Source organism: Pseudopodoces humilis, chromosome 7 (genome assembly GCF_049639895.1).
Source record: "Pseudopodoces humilis isolate 2021_Gansu_Grassland_sample_001 chromosome 7, ASM4963989v1, whole genome shotgun sequence".
NCBI lineage: Eukaryota > Metazoa > Chordata > Aves > Passeriformes > Paridae > Pseudopodoces > Pseudopodoces humilis.
In genome coordinates, this window is record NC_142206.1 from 18486570 (window position 1) to 18504093 (window position 17524).

Here is a 17524-nt window from a genome sequence, read left to right on the forward strand (position 1 = left end):
AAGGCTAGCATGGGAAGCACAGGCAGTGCTCAACTAACCAGTTCTGCTTTCAGCTCCAAAGTGGAGGGCACATTTGCCTACATGCTGTGATAAACCCCGGGAAATACAGGAGAACTAGGTGGAAACAGCTCCACCCTGACTCCTACTCCTCCAGTACATCTGCAGCTCCACCCAAACAGTCCTGGATGAACCAGGTTTTCAAGAAGATCTCTTTCCATAATTAATCCATTTCACTTTTTAAGGATCAAGAAAGCTTTATGCAGCAAGTTATAGTTATATCCTTATACAGTCAAATGGGCCATCAGGCAAGCTAAATGCAAGGCAATGCCATTTAGATGAGATTCATGAGGGATGGATGTTTGCAGGAGCTTCTTTTGCTCCTACGGCAAGCTGAAGGTTCAAGCTCAGCGTGCCAGGCCAATCCTCCTTGTTCATTAACACTCCCACAGCAGGATCATCCACCTGCTTTTCAGACCTCCCCTAAGCAACCACAGGTGGAAAAATATTCCACTCCAATTCCAGCTGCACACACACCTCTGATCAGCTGGGAACACAATTCCAGATAATACAATAGTAGACTGCAACCCAGCCCTATATTTTCCTGTCCTAAAAGTAATCCAGAAATTGAAATCAAGATGCAAGCAGACCTGCTGGTAGCATAGCAAGGGGCATCACTAAAAGCATATTTGGCATCTCGGGGACTTCAACCGACTTAGGCAATGCACTTAGAATGTCAAACAGTTGCCAAGAGCACTGATTAGATTTTTCATTTGAGCACTGATGCCTTAAAGCAATAACAAACCAAATAACTCAGGCAAAAGGATGCACGGGGCAGCACAGGGGAGGCACTACTCCACTGCTCCTGAGAGCAATCAGGGGCAGAGCAGAGCAGTAATTATCCAGGGAGGAATAAGCTGCTACAGGCTGTTCTTGCCATACATTAAGGAAACAACAGCAGATTTGTTCATGGTTGGATACCAACACAGCTCCCTCCCACCCCGCTCAGGACGCAGGCGGATGCACGCCACGGGGGAGCTGCCAAAGGCCAGCTGAGCAGGAGGGCGCAGCAGCCGCCTGCGCAGCCGCGAGCTCGGCCGGGATTCCCCAGCTGGTGCTCCGGGAAGGAAAAGGCAGTGCCAGTGTTAGGAAGGAGCATGGCCTCCCAGGAGCTGCTCTGCAGCAATGCTGTTTTCCAGCCCTCCCATCAGAGGGCTGTCAGCAAGGCTAAATGCAAACCTTATCTTCTGCCTGGGTGTTTTCACAAAACCTCTGGACAGGAAAAAAAACTATTCACTGTAGAGCAGTCTGCACCACAGGATCCATTCCACACCCATCAGCCAAACCCTGCGCACATTTCACCCCTGGCCACATGCAGCCCCGCTTCCCTTCCACAGGAACATGACAAACATACCTGTTCAGAGCATCAGCTTCTCCTATAGCACTGACAAGGAGCCAGAACACGATTCCCATCGGCATACAGGAACTGGCAAATCCTGAAAGCATTAGAGAGAATAGTAATTAGTGACACTAATAAGAGCTGGCTGGTGAAAAGGAAGGATGCCAAAGCAATCTCGTGAGAACTGGGAAGGTGTTAGATCCCTGTCCTGAACACTCCTGTCTAGCCCTGGCATCATAGCAGAGGTATGCAGCATCAGGCTGTCAGGGGATTTCTCCAAAATCACAGAAGGAAGCCAAAGTAGAAGGCGAGATGACGAGTCCCAAGCCAATGCTGTTCATCCAGTAAAGCCTCCTCAACAACCCAGTGCACTGAAGATAACGTCTATGTGCAGGGGCAGAAAAGAGGCTGGCAAATGGGATGGAAGGGATCACCTACAATGCCCCTACCGTGCCCCCTGAGATGCTGCTGAAGATCTGCTCCACAGCACCTGTAGAATTTCTTCTAGTTTGCAGAGGAAGCAAATCCAACATGATATCAGAGCCAGGCCACTTCCATTTTTTCATTATCATTATTGATTCATCATTATAGTTTCATAATAAAAAAGGCTTTATATTTTCCACTGATGGCTGTATAAACCTTTTGTACCTTAGTCACAGAGAAAACATTTAACCAGCACTGAGCAAGAGCTATGACAGAAGTCACCTCTGAGGGCTGCAAAAACACCTCACTTCAGGCTTTTGAAGTGCCTGCTGCATATCAAAGAAAAGATAGCAAAAATGTTTTACTGGAAACAATTCTAAGCAGCCACAAAGAGAAGTTTTTATGATGATACAACTGAAGCAAAGGTCACCACATCTAATGTAATTTGACTTTTCCCATGCTGTTCATGCAATTGCTGTGCAATGCAATAAATTGTTTGGGGACAGCAAGGAACATGGTGGGTGAGAGAGGATCTCTGTAATGCAGAGAGCATCTGGAAGCTGAGGGATGTAAGGAAACAGTGAGACAACATCTCTAATCAAAACACCAAACCAGCAAGAGAAAGGTACAGAATCAGCCTGACAATGTCTCATGTACTTCCTGCCAACTGGACCTTATTATGTACTGTGAGAAAACTTAGTCATGCAGCACATCAGTTTACCTTGGACTGAGAGAGACTTGCCTGCTTTCCCCAGTCTCTGCAGGTGATTCAGAGACCTGTTACTGCCAGCTGGTATTTAAAGAACTGAGAAAAAGTATAATTCATTTGTGGCTCCCCCTCACTCATTTCCCCCTTTCCCATTATGGAAGGGCTGAAGGCATTTCTAAGGATGAAAACAATGCTGAAAGCCACAAGACCACAGCACAGACTTTGGACTCCAGCCTCAATCACAAATCTTTCCATCACCCTGTTGCTCTACATTAACGAAAATACAAGAGTTATCTACTCCTATTTTGTACCACCAGGAGGGTCTTCTGTTGATCTTGTGAAGCCAGTAAATGAACACTGTTTAGCAGCTCTACAAGGACAGAAGTAACAGGACAAATCCAACCTGGCCAATAACCTTCAGTGTTCGCTTATGTATAAAGGTATGGAAAGCAAGGAAATACTTAACTTCACATGGCTTAAATCTGAATGAGGGCTGCTTTAGCTTTGTAGGACTTCATCTGCACTGGGTACCACACATGGGTATTGACCCATACCTGCACCAGGGCTCAGCACATGGGTAGTATCAACATGACTCCCATACAGACACAACCTTTTCTCCCTCTCTCCTCCAGTTCCTTCTCAATTTAACAACTTTCTCAATGTGACCCTTACTCTAAGACAACACTGCAGAAACATCACTGGCAAAGTTCTAAGTCCTCACTTTCCAGTACTGCCAAGCAAGGCAAAAAGAGATGCCTGAAGCTTTCTTAAGTGCTGCTGGATTTAATCAGAGCCATATGAAGGTGGCTTGGCTTGCCTTCCCAAAGCAACTGCAACTCTCAGACAAAGCTTTGTCCCACAGCAGACAAATACACTGGAAACACAGTGGAGTGCCAGGGAATCAGACTGCTCAGCCTCCCCATTGGTTCCCAAACTTCCTTCTCTCAGTGCCTTGTCACTTGTCCCAGGACTGCTCCTCCCCAAGACACAAGCAGGCTCCAGGCAATGCATGCAGAGCATGGACGGCACACCCATGACAGCTAAGCTCCTCTGCTGCCTTCCCGCAGCTCCAACCTGTCCATCAATACATGTATTTCTCAGTGTCACCACCCCAGCAGACCCTCTCTATCCTTGGCCAAGACAATTCCTTGCTTGTTGCAGACTGAAATAATGGTGCAGAAACATGATAACTTTTTGTTTCATCTAATGCAGCAAACAAAGATTCACCAGAGTTTACAAAAAGCTTATGAAGCAAGGCAGCGGAGGACTGAATGATACTGAGTGACAACAAAGATGGGACAACCACAATTTCTGGGGGCAACCTGTTCCAGTGCCTCACCACCCTCATCATGGAAAACTTCTCCCTTACGTTCAATCTAATATTCTGCTTGATACACTGAGCAGGAAGCTTTATTTAAAAGCTGTGCTCAAAGCCCTCCCAGAGGGAAACCTCTGCTGGGTCAGCTGGGAAGCCAAACTCTTGCAGCATATACACGAAACCACCAGTCAGCAGTGCCCCACAAAGGACTCTTCCAACACTGTAGCCTCCCAGAAATGTTAATGTACTTGGCAATCCATACCACCCTTTTACATGGAAGGAAACTGGAGTAGAAGCAGGACATGTTCTACCAGGGGCTACACAGCTGCTCTTCAGCCCACTCCAATATGCACATCAGTTCACCTGATCTGAAACTACCCTCAACTGTAACAACAGACAGTCCTGCCTTTTCCCTCCCCCCGCTTCTACACATCCCACTCATCTCTACAGTAGAGGTAGCAACCATTATCTGCTTGATCCAATTGGAAGCTGTCCCAAAAATAAGAAAATAAAGGGGAAGAATTTCCGGCAGGACAGCAACATGAGATCAGCTAAAGCTGATGAGAAGCATGACCTCAGAAAGATGGCACAGTGGTACATATGGAAACCTATATGAGGCTTCAATCCATCATATATTTGTCTTTGCACAGGGCTAAGTCAAGTAAAATCAGTTTAACAGCTCCATTCACTACTGAGCCGGCTCAGTCACTCACTTTTCTAAAGACCCATCCAAAACAGCCTGGTGATTTACTCTCTGAGGTCTCCAAACTAGGCTGATGCACCCAAACAGCAATACACCACAGCTATGCAAGCCTTGCAGCTTACCAAGGCATAGCAGTAAAACAAAATTCCTCCAAGAGGTTTGGGGATTTTATTTTTTTTTTTTTTGAGGGGGGAGTGTGTTTTGTCATAGCTGAAGTGTGTTCTCAAATGGTTTCCAGGAGCAGAGGAGCAAAGACAAGCACATGCAAAGAATCTAGCAAAAGCTCTTAAGCAAAGCAGACAGCAGGAAGCTGAAAATAAATACGCAAAGCCCTTTGCAGCACCAAGTTCAAATCCATCTGCATATTTCTATGGCTGTCACGGCAGCCCATAGAAGGGATTTTCCAATTCCTTGCAGAGTAACCCTGGAAAATAATTATGGAAAAATAGGAGCACAGGCTCAAACTCTAAGCCAGAACTTCATCCCAGCACATGACCAACTTCAGCAGCACCAGGAACGTGGAGGGAGGAGCACAACACAGCCCCACATGGTCCCCACAGGCTGGCTTGTCCCCAGCCCCAGGAAGCTCGAGCCCCCCCCACCCTGCTTCTCCTCTGGCACAGGTGTTGGATGCAGGACTTGCAGCAGTTGCACAGGTGCAACCCATCAAAGGGGCTGCCAGCACAAGCCTTCACACAACAGCCAGTCACCTCACCTCTGAAACTAGCAAGAGGCACAGTTCACACCTAAAACGTACACGCCACAAAGCTGCACCAAGTGGAGGGAGCCGATACATCAGTTTGCCCAGAGGTCCCATCCAAGCATCCCAGCAGCAGTCTGACAGAGCTCCCCACCACCAGCTCCTTACAGAGGGGAAGGAGGCAGAGCTAATCCTGCCTTGTTTTTCTGAGTTACACAACATTAGTCACACAGGATTCTGCCCCAGGGCCCCCAGGCAAGCCTTGCCTTCGATGGTTGCTGTATGTTCCCACTGAAACCACCAACTCTCGACACGAACAGACAAGCACAGTTCAAAAAACTCACATTCAAGACTCCTTTACACACCTTTCACAGAAATACCCAAAGCTGCCCCTCCACTTAATGCACCTCTTTTTTCCCCCCAACCAGAAAAAGCACCAAGTTACTCAAATTGAGTTTCCATGACATTAAAATCAATTAACCAGCTACTCATCTCCAACTGTTCCCAGTTTTTCTGATAACTGCTACCATGCAGACCACATGCACAGCCCCAAAATATCCCAAAGCATCCTTAAGCAAATAATGGACTTTATTATAAAGCTCAAGCTTTCAACTCTGCAGAAATGCATCTTAGTTTAAAAAAAAAAAAAATAAATAAACAAACCACAACAGATCAATTCAGGTCAATTTTTACCGAGAAGAGCTTCAGAAGTCAGCTGCAGCTTGGTGTAACCACAGAGCTCATGTGAGGCAGGAGACAAGAGCCATCAAGTTACATATCTAACATTCATGCTGGGGACCTTACAGTTGCCTGTGTGCCACCTCCCAGCAGCAGGGACTTGGGGCAGAGCACAGCTCCTCAGCTTGCAAGGAAACGCAGCTCACTGCACTCACCAAGACACCAGTGACCACTGCTAACAGATGGAAGCAATGCCCACACCTGTTTCCAAGTACAGATGAGCTGCCAAAGCAATCAAGCGAGCCAAGCCCTTCAGCTCCAGCTCCACACAGGTCTCCTGGCCTGTGCCACAGCTCTGCTCTCCCCACCAGCTTTGCAGCAGCAGCAGGAATCGCTCTGCAACAGTTTTGCAAGCAGATGCCTGCAGCGGAAGCAGCCTCCGGTGCACAGCCTCTTTGCTCATTTTAATGCAATTTCTTGAACTCAAACAAAAACAGCTAAATTCATTCTCTCTGAGCTCCGGCACGATACTCACTAACCCAATCTTTTCATTTCAGTCTGCCACTTCCAGCAGTCAGAGAATATGGAGTAGAAACACTCTTTGAGTGACAAACTAAAGACCAGGGATGCATTTCCCAGGGTCAAACACCTCTGCTGCACAGCCTCTCTGGGAATGGACCTCTCTGTGCATTCCAGCTGTCCCCATGCCAGATCCAACACCCTGCTGTAGGTGATGTGTGGTCTCCCAAGCAGTGATCTGCTTGGACATGCTACAGGATGAGGTCAGTGGAGAGCCAGCTGGCATACATGCCTAAGGCAGGAAAGCAGTAAGGGAAGAGATCCTTGTAAAATCCAGACAAAAATCTTGAAAAACTGTTTCCTTGGACATACAGGACACTGACAACAGCCTACTACCAAAGAGGGGCAGAGATAGCCCCTGCCCCTTCTCCCTCCTATTTCCTCCAGTCTGCGGAAGGGAAAAGCTCTGCCTGCAATGGAGTCTCTGCCTGCCATCAGACTGGCATATAAGAGGGCAAGATGACAGTCAAGATTTCCATCCAGACCTTCAGATGTTAAAAGCATGGCAAGGGCAATGCTGCAGGAAAGAAAACTTCCTGAGTTCTCACAAGTCTGCAGAGTGCCACAATAGCTGAAGGGATTTATAGACCAAGCCTGAAAGCGCGCGCGCGCACACACACAGACAGACACGTGCTGAGCTGAGTCCGCCCCTTGTATTGACACGTGTGGTGCAATTTTTTTCCACAGAAACTGGATTACAGCACCCTGCTTTTAGGAGGTGACTAATCACATTTTAAACAGATCAACTGGAAACCAGTTCAGCCCCTTCAGTGGTTAAGATCTTGTGAATCTTATTGGTTTTCTCAGCTGTATGTTACATATGCCCCCTTCTCACCCCAAGTTCCACCTGCTGCATCTCATGGCATCTTTCTCTCACAGCATGGGAGACCCTGAGCAAACTCCAGCCTTCACCACACAGAGGTATCAAAGCACAGCCATCAGGTCACCCTTGCTAAACCTGCTGTGGGATTTGCACCATAAATTCAAGGCAGGCAGAAGGACAATGTATCAGGCTCTGCTCAACCTCCAGACATTTAGAGCATCTCTGGGAGGTCAAGTGATGATCCTACCAGCCCTTTATCCAAGGGAGCCAAGTGGTGGGTGTCTGCCCACCACAGCTACCATCAGCCTGGTCAGCTCTGCAGGGAACCTGATGGGAATGCAGCAGTGCTTAAAAAATACGTTGGTAAAGAAAAAAATCCAGTGTCAGACCACCTAGATGTGGCAGCACCAAGGTGGCTCAACTGTGCACCTAGGCCACAAAAGCCATCAAACAAATCAATGCCTTGCAGGTCAGATACAAATGTCCCAGTGAAACTTATACAGCAAGTCAAGGAACAAAGCAAATAGTGAGACTTTTAACTAATTTCAATAACTTTATCTGGTTAGCATCTTATGCAGCAGCAACAGCACAGGTAACACTTTTGACCCACTTTGTTACCATCACAGGAACCAACACATTACAACCTTCCTTATAAATCCCCCCCAATAATATACCAAAACTTTCATGATCACTTTTGACTCATGGAACTGAAGGGGGAGGGAAGAGAGATCATGTAAGAACAAGGCACCACAGTTTTCAATAAACTGAATTTCTAAATATACAGGTCATTCTCTTACCTGGTCCTTCATCTACTACTCAGTATCAGTGCAACCTTGCTCCACTCAAGCCCAAATCAGACACACAAAAATTTTAACTTAGGGTGAGAAAACCACACTAACAAGCTAAAACTTCTGTAGTCAGCTATGATGCTAACAGGAGAATTTTTTTTTAAAAAAGCAACTGCAGTAGCTCTGGCTGATACTATATTCCCCCAACATCCTGCCACTGAAGCAGTGAGTGGCAGATGTGGCTTGCACACGCATGACCTTCCCTAATTAATGTACAAAACTGAAGGCAAGGGGAGGCAGGAGATTTTAAAACTCAAGACAATCTTCTTTTGACCCTGATTTCTGGCGAGTGAATTGGCCCACAACATGTGCACAAAGAAGGCAAGCATGTCTGCACAGCTGCTGCAAAGAGAAGTAAGAGATGCAGGAGCAAGCTGCAGACAGGCTGGCTGTCCCAGCTGCTGCTAGGTCACCAGCAAATGCACCTCACTTTGCTCAATGAGCCACTGTCCCCCAACACCTCTTACAGCAGGAGGCACCAGCAAGCTGCTGAATACACCAACAAGCATTTTGAGCAAGTCGGCTTTATTTTTGCTGTCAGGAAACCAGCAGGGATCCAGGTCCTAACTAAGGAGATCAGATGTGTACTGATGGGCACTCAGGCAAAGCTGGAGTGCTGGGGACACACAAGGGGCTAAGCATCCCCAGCACCTGCTTCTTCTACATTGAACTTTTCCCCCCCTTGGACTGATGACAAGGAAAATCCTTCACTGAGCTCCAAAAGATGAGGCAAATTATTTGTTTGCTTGAACTCCAGGCTACCACATCACTGGGGCTCACAGGCACTGTGAGCTCCCACCCTGCCAGACACAACTGCTCAGCTGCTGCCTGCATGGGAAGCTCCTCTGCAGAAAGCTGAATGGTGCTGGCTCCTGTGTTTGGTTTCCAGGATCCAAGCCACAAGGAGAGCTAAAAATATTCCAATTAACCATTCATTTTCAACATAAGACTTAATGATGGTGCTGCAACGGCATTACACAACTGCAAACAAGGAAGATGTGATCTGTGAATCAAATTAAGGGAAGTGAGAAATCAGAAAAAAAAATATTTCAAAAAGAGATCAAACTAAAAAAAACAGCTAGCCAGGACCGTTAGCTCTGAATTCAAGCATGCATCTCATCGCCAAAAATTTAGAGAAGCTTGTGCTACTTCCAATTGTGGTGGCTGGCTCTGGGGTGCTTGCAAGCTTTCTGGTGTGACACACACACAGGGTATATAATTTCTGTTCTGCATTGATTATACACAGAGAGCTCATTCTGGCTGTAGCCCATGCAAGCTGTCTCCTGGATCAGCTGGCTGCTCAGCATGGTGTCATCCTGCACGTCAGGAGTTAAGCAGGAAACTTTTATTCCCTGTAAAACCCATTGCAGAGACAGCTAAGCTCTGGAGCTAAGGATTTCCTCACATGAAGATTTAGCAGCAGATTTTTTTATCACTGCCCAGTCTTTGCAGTGACTTGTAGACTTTAAACATCGTTTGTAGGTAATACTGGAGTACATTACTCACAGCAGTGCACCCGGGAGAACCAGCAAATCCTCTCTGTTTGAGCCCGAGCGTCAGCTTTACCGTGGAATTACATTTATCTCTCTGGCACTAGGCTCTCATTAATGGAATTACCAGGCAGGCTGCTTCAGACTTAACACTTGAAAGAGGCGGGCTGGGATGGCTGTGCTCCAGCCCCAGCCCGCAAAGCCGGCACTGTTTCTCCATCCTCCAGCAAACTGCCACCCGAACGAGCCCGACCCCGTGACGAGAACCAGGAAAACAAAAGGAACAACCCCGAACTGTCCAGGGCAATCAATATCTTTCTAGGAACATCCAGGCTTCTTGCCAGCTCTCTTCCAACCCCGATTTAGCTCTTCTGCAGTGCAGAGGGGGATGGCACGCGCAGGAGCAACCCGGCGGGACGCGGAGCCGGCAAGCGTGGCTGGCGCTCGAGCAGACACTTAGTGGGGACAATCTACACCCGTCCCTCTGCAAATACCTTAAGCTGAGGGTATCAAAGCAAACCCACAGCTACGGAGAGCACCCACCCACCCACCTTGAAAATCAGTGCAAGCACTCCAGTCCGAGTACTTGCTTCAGAAATACCCACTGCTACTTCAAACGGGGAGGTGCATGGTAGCAAACCAGCCGAGACTGCTACCCTCAGCACATGAGAGCATCTTTCACATTCTAGAAATCTGCCTTCCACCACACAGCAGCTCTTGCAGTGCCATGCTGAGCAATCTGCAGCGTGGCACGAACCAGCCCCTTAAAGAGCCCCTGCACTACCCAGTAAAATGGACAAGTGGGATGTCCCAGGCTGCAGAAAGCCGAAGGGGATGCAGCAAGCAACCCTTCCATAAAGCTGCACTGATAGCTCTGCAACTTCAGCATCTGTGGGGGCTGCTCTTTACACAGAGCAGCTGTAGGCTTCTTTAGGTGGTATATTCCCAGTCACCTGCAAGGCAACTTCTATCATCCCAGCATGGATAAGCACAAGGAGAAAACAGAAATGCACCAAAACCTGAACAATACTTGCCCAGCATTGTCCAGGAGCACAGCTCTGACAGAGCAAGTGGAAGACAGAAAGGAGAAAGCAAGCACAAAGTTTATTTGCAGAGCGTAGACATGTCCTTCCAACAGCTTGGGGTGTGGGAACTGAACTACTCTCCCCTATAATTAAAATGAAGGAGAGGAAAGCACAGGAATTACTCCACCATGACTGTGAAGGACTGACAAGCTTTGAGTTTCAAAGTCCACCTTAGCACACATTCTTTTGTGAGATTTTAATTCTCAAGAAAAGGAAAAAAGAGGTTTTGCTGTGGGAAAAGCTGCTGTACAACTCTGTTATTAAACCAAACAAGGCACAAAAGAGGGAGGGCTGTGGCTGGGGTTGACAAAGCAAAGCTGAAGACAGGACTCTCTCTTCCCCCTGCCCCTGCATTTGCTCTGCCAGGAGCTCCCAGCAACACGATTCAGAGGCAGACTGCCCCGTGACAGGAAAAACACATGTAACAGCCAGGTGGTGAAACCTCACATCTGAGGGCATCTATGCAAAACACAGCCTGAAACATATTTTCCAGCTCCACAGAGTCAGCTTGATACTTAGCAAAGCCAAGCTGGTGAAACGCTGTCCTGTGCACTGAAGGTGAGATTCCTCAGCAAGAGAGACTCTCAAGCATCCCCTTGCTTTCTCCGTATCAGAAAAAAATAAATAAGAAGAGAAGCCTGGGGTAAGATTGTGGGGTTCTGCAGCTCAGGGTGATGTAAAAAGAGACAGGAGGACATGAGAAAAAAAAAAATTACACAAGTGCAATGCTTTTCAGTGTTGCACCCAGGGGAAGAGAGATCTACAAAAATACTTTATTTTCCAAAAAAACAATAAGGGTAAGGAGCCATCAAAATTATGAGTCAAGCTCTGAGATAAGAAATCATGCTGCTGGATGGGTGCGGCTGCCTGCTTGTTTGGTCGCTGTTGGGTTTTTTCTTAAAGATAAACATGTCTTTCAGAACATGTTGGCCAATCTTCTCTCTGGCAAAAAAAAAAAAACAAACAAAAAAACATACACAGAAGGAAGCTCACAACCATGAAAATGATAAATGAAAGATGGGAGTTTCTGAAGAGCTCTGAGGTCATGCTTCACAGGCCCTTTAAAGTAAGATGCAACACGTCAAAAAGAACAAAAGAGGAGTAAATTTAAAATTTCAAGTATTTCAACAAAATATCATTCAGAGAACCTATCAAGCAAACTCTGCAAAAAGCAGACCCAATTCACAGAGCCTGAAACCTGTCAATTTAAATAAATAAATAAATAAATAAATAATGTTTTGCACCTATTTCATTTGCAAAGCTGTTGATATATAGGAGTATTTAATCAGAAATTCATAGTCTGGAGGAGGATAGCTCAGCAAATGCATCCAAAAAAAGTAACTTGTATATTGGAGGCAGAAGTAAGGCAAATCCCTCAGGAAGGGTGTAAAATTGAACAGAGAATGGTTTTGAATCCAACAGAACAATGGCTTGAACACAGCCAAGGTAGAAGTAGAAAAGCACTGCAGGAAAGCAAAGTGTAAAGCACCCAGGAACACAATGGAGCAAAAGCCACAGCAAGTCCCACCACTCTCACCAAATTCCCTGCTGGCTCATGGAATAGCAGTGACTCGGTGACCAGGATCACTGCCTGCAGCCTGACCAGCTCAGCCCAGGACTCCGCTGCCCTCCACATAGCTAGGTGTTAAGCAGTCACCACCGAGGTTATACAACAAGGTTATTTTGTAATCTTCTTGGTTCTGCAAGTATCTTGCACTGGCCATCAACGTTTTTTGGGGTTTGCCTTTTCTGACTCAAGAATATCAGAGGGGAAGAAAAGTGACTGAGCACAAGGCAAGATATTTACCAGAATGACAGGTTTTTAACTGAGTTCTGGATATTGCTACTGCTGAACACAGCTTTAATTAAATGCCACCAGTAGCTTTGTCTTCCTCAGCATAGCACTCTCAGAGAAATGACCCAATGCCCTCATCGGCTTTGCTATGCACCCCTTGATTGTGGGCATCCCCTTTTCCTGTACCCAAAATGGGCACCAAAATTCCATCTGGTCAATGCAACTCCCCAGAAGGCTCCAGCACATGCCCCCATCTGCCACTTCGACAGGCACCTGAAGTTCCCTGCTCCAGAGCCAGCATCTCCTTCCTTGTCCAGCAGGGAAACTGTTGCCTTTACTCCAGCTGAAGCACAAGAGCAAACGGAACCATTTGTGGAAGGAAAAGACCTCACTATTCACCACGATGCCAGATTTCACTTCTGTGGGTGTTGTTTTCAAAGGAGAAAGGCAAGGCGGGGAGAACCAACTACCCGCAGCAGGTTTGCTCATCCAGGCACTTGGGCATGCCAGCTGCCCCAGCCATACGCAGGGATCCAGCCCGGATGTCCCACATGGATGGCAGCAAGTCCTGGGGGCTCCCCGGGCTGCCCAGCCAGGCCGAGCGTCACCCCGAGCCCCCGCGGGGCGCGGGGGTGCTGCGGGCTCTGTGCCCCGAGGGCCGTCAGGGGCTGCCGGCTCGGCGAAGCCTCCCCGAACAGTAACCGGGGTCACCCGGGCGGCTCCTGCGCCCTTCACCAGCTGGGGGGGGGCTCGATATTTTGTGGGGGGCTTTTTTGTTTGGTTGTTTCGTTCTATTTTGACCTCAAAGCAGCCCCACCGCGTCTCAGAGGACCAGCCCAGGCCCCTGGCAGAGCCTGTGCCGGGAGCTGCAGCCCCCTGCTCTGACCTCCACACGCACCGCCGCCCCACACACACACACAGCCGTACGCATCCTGCCCCCCAAACACGCAGCCCTTCGCAGCCACCCACCATTCCCGTTCCCACTGCCATCTCGTTCCCGTTCCCGTTCCCATTCCCGCCCCGTTCCCGTTCCAGTTCCCATTCCCGCCCCGTTCCCGTTCCAGTTCCCATTCCCGCCCCGTTCCCGCTCCCGGTCTCACCGCGGGGCGCATCCTCCTCTCCCGGCGCGCGCCCTGCCCGGCCCGCCGCCGAGCCCCGGCCGTCGCGCTCCCGCGCAGGCGCACTGGGAGCCCCGAGCGGGACGTGTAACGGCCGGCGGCGCCCGGCGTCTCGCGAGAAGTGAATATGTGTGCCCTGGTTGAGCGTTGTGGCAAGGCGGGGAATTAGCTCAAATGGTAGAGCGCTCGCTTAGCATGCGAGAGGTAGCGGGATCGATGCCCGCATTCTCCAGCTACTTTTCCTGCCCTCTGTTGCCAGCCTGCCGCCGGCTTCCATTGCAAACCAGAGCATTACTGGTTTTGCTCTTTTAAATTCCTTATATTCTGTTTGCTTACTCCACATTCTTCAAGACCACAGAATATCCCGAGTTGGAAGGGACCGACAAGGATCACCGAGTCCAACTCTCGGCCCTGCACAGGACACCACAAGTCACACCACGTTCCTGAGAGCGTCGTCCAAATGCTTTAATGCTGGCAGGCTTGGTGCTGTGACCACTTCACTGGGGAGCCTGTTCCAGTGGTCATCCATCCTCCCTTCTTAGAAGAAGAACTTTCTTCTAATGTCCAACCTAAACCACCTCTGACACAGCTTCAGGCCATTCCCTCGGGTCCTGTCACTGTTACCAGAGAGAAGAGATCCGTGCCTGCCCCTCCTCTTCCCTTCACGAGGAAGTTGTAGCTGCAATGAGGTCTCTCCTCAGTCTCTTCTCCAGGCTCAGCAGAATGAGTGACCTCAGCTGCTCCCAGCAGGGGTGCACAGATACTTTTGCCTGTCCCATGCTTAAGGCAGGCAGAGCACTGTGTATTCCTGTCACTGCAAGAGAGTCTTTTGTTTCCTTATTGAACACTGGACAGCACAACGGTGAGCAGCACCCACTGCATCCAGTTCTTCCCACATAGCTCTGGCCCCAGCCCTCCCTTTCTCACCCCACCCAAAAGCAGGAAAGTTTTTAGAGATCCCTTCACCTGGAGGCCTCTAGTAGAGCCAAAATACTTGTTCACCTTGTGTAAAGTTGAGAAGGAATCAAAACACCTCAAGGAGTCATTGATGTAGGTGCCATTTATTAAAAAAATAAAAAAGGTCAGGACTTGGCTCCCTGAATTTATCCAGGTGCAAAGTTCAAGCAAGTGCTTCACACTCTGCTCCTATTCTACTGCAACAAGCCACAAGGAATAACCAAAAGCTTTTAAAAAAAGAGAAGCAGTTTTTAAAAACTGATAGTGTATCATGGAAAAAAACCAACCCCACAGGATTACACTCAGCTGCCATTTCTATCCCTGCCACAAACTAAACTGGGAATCGATGGAGGAAAACAATTCTGAGCACGTTCCTCAGTTGCATGGACAACGAAATTACCTTTCTGGCAAATTTCAATGACAAAGAATAAAATTCAGCTTTCAAGCTGCTCACAGGCCCCAGTCTATACCTAAAGACTGCAAAATATCCCACCCCCATACCTTTGCAGCAAATTAATTCTGATAGTCTAAGGAAGAACTAGATTAAAGTGAGGATGCATTGGGATTTTTATGGCACAAGACTTATGGGGAGCAGCTGAGGAACCTGGAGATGTTTAGCCTGGAGAAAAGGAAGCTCAGGAGAGACCCAGAGACCCCATCACTCTCTACAACTACCTGAAAGGAGTTTTAGTGAGGTGAGGGGGTCTCTTCTCACAGGTGATGAGTTACAGCATGAGTGGAAATGGCCTCAAGTTGTGTCATGGGAGGTTTAGATAGGATATTAGGAAAAAAAATATTCTCTGAAAGGATGATCAGGCATTGGAACAGACTGCCTGGGTAAGTGTTGGAATCACCGTCCCTGGAAATGTTCAGAAGGCATGTGGATGTGGCACTCTGGGCTGTGGTTTAGTGATGAACACAGTGATGCTGGGTTAACAGATGGACATGATAATTTTGAGATCTTTTCCAACGTTTGTGACTCCAGGATACAAAGTGATTCTTATGGGCACAAATACCCATGAATTCTCATGGATACTCTCATGGAGACTAGAGAGAGATGCCTCTACTGGCAGAAGACATCTACTATCCCTTTCTGCAAAAAAGGCAATGGTAAAATGAAAAATTAAGTCCGAAAAACAGATGAGTGTATGGTTGTTGGGGTTCTTTTAGCTTCAAGATTTCATTCTTGACTTTTAAAGCTGATTCAAACTCATTAAATAACCAGCTGTCCCTACAGTGGCCTTCAGAGATTCAGCAAATTATTCAAACCTTCCTGTGCAGCAGGATTTAACAGGAAAGTGAAACCCACTGAAGTCTCCTATTTCATCAGCTGCTACACATAACATGAAGAGACTGTGTTGTGAAATACACCTCTGTTTCTGGTCTGGGCTTCTCATTTTCCCCTCCAGCTGTGGCCCTATCTCAACCCTCAACCCCTGCAATGTCTTCGTGACCACGGGCAACTTCGGGAAAACCAGAGGACCTTAAGTCTGGTCAAACTGATGCTGCATCGCCCTCTGCAGACGGGCAGGCAAACACTGCCACAGGCTGAGGCAGAAGATGAAGAAAAGCAAGGATGTGAGAAAAATTCCTGTCAGTACTTTTTCTGCAGGTGTGTTGGTTGACGAACATATCTGGAAATCTCCATTTTCCTGGGGCTCTACTTTCACTGGACCCACTGTGAAAGACTGTATCCACAGGGATAAAATATTACACATACACTCACAGCACTATTTCATTATAATGCTCTCCACTCCCCCCAAGAATAAAACCATTGCAAAATAGAAACAACAGCTTTTCTTTTACAAGAACAAGGCGACCACATCAGAACAGCAAGAATTTCCTCTCTAATGGTTTTCTTGTGGGAATCTATAATGAGCTGCCACAGTATGGAACATCCATATGTGTATGTGAGCACGCATGCAAGTCAGGGTGAGCAATTGCCTGTATTTGCTGAAAAACCCAAACCTTGCTCAGCCACCTCGCTAATAGCTTGCTACCAGCACCTGTTTATTGACCTCCTTTTATTTATTGTTTTAGCTCCTGAGGCATCAGTTAAGCCACAATGTCAGGTTCTCCACTCTAGCTCCGCAGTTTTTTTTCTCCTCAGATACTTTGCTCCCCAGTGCTTAATCAGCCCACTAACTCTTCAGGAATGATCCAAGTGTTGCATTTCCTCACCCCACAAAGCCTTACTTCAAGTTTGCACACAAACTCAAGGAACAAATGGCTTCCAGCAATGGATCAAATAGGATATAAACAAATCACTCACTACAACAAATGGAGCTGGGCACATGCTTACAACTCACTGTTTTGATCTCCACAGCTGAATTTATGGAATGAATTTTCTGATCGGGCTCACATAGTCAAGTTAGAAAAAGATCTGTCACTACTCTTAGAAATTTATTGTCTTTAATTACCCTTAAGTGTATGCACAGAGGCATCATGAGAGCAGAGAGGACAGAACAGGAAACTGCTAGAAGGGGAAAAGGCAGATTTTTCAGTTTACTAATGGCCTTAATTTAAGTATTCTTTTGTAAGCTTGCTCTAGGGTTACATGCATAAATTCAGTTTTTAAAATAAAGTCATCTTAAATGCAGAGACACATCTCAACTTCCTCAGATCCCAAGACACAAGACCTGCACTTCATATGTTCATGCCAGCTGTGCCCAAAAGCAGCAGGGGCAAGATGGGCATCACCATGCCCTCCTTCCCTGCTACAAAGACCAAAAGAGGGAGAGGATCTAAAAAAAGAGGAGATAAATTTGAATGAACTCAGAAAGGGTAATGGGAAACTGTGATAAAGAAGGGAACACAGGGCAAATGTCACTGCCAGACTCCTTAAGGAATCTTGAGGAGTCAAGGAATCAGCCTGAGTCTGTACAAATAACCAAATGGACAT

General features: G+C 47.4%; 1 protein-coding gene and 1 non-coding gene across 2 annotated transcripts in view; one reads left to right on the top strand and one right to left on the bottom strand.

Annotated features, from left to right (window-relative positions):
* LOC102105554 (USP6 N-terminal-like protein) overlaps positions 1-13761 on the bottom strand; it is a 76449-nt gene extending 62688 nt beyond the window's left edge. Inside the window, exons 1-2 of the mRNA XM_005522577.3 lie at positions 13648-13761; positions 1412-1493 (exon numbers count right to left, since the gene is read on the bottom strand). The gene's annotated coding sequence lies outside the window, so the exon portion shown is untranslated. The remainder of the gene's footprint in view (positions 1-1411; positions 1494-13647) is intronic.
* Positions 13762-13824: 63 nt separating this feature from the next.
* Positions 13825-13897, top strand: TRNAA-AGC (transfer RNA alanine (anticodon AGC)). The gene has a single exon. It is a non-coding gene; the product is annotated as a tRNA-Ala (tRNA).
* Positions 13898-17524: the final 3627 nt, after the last annotated feature.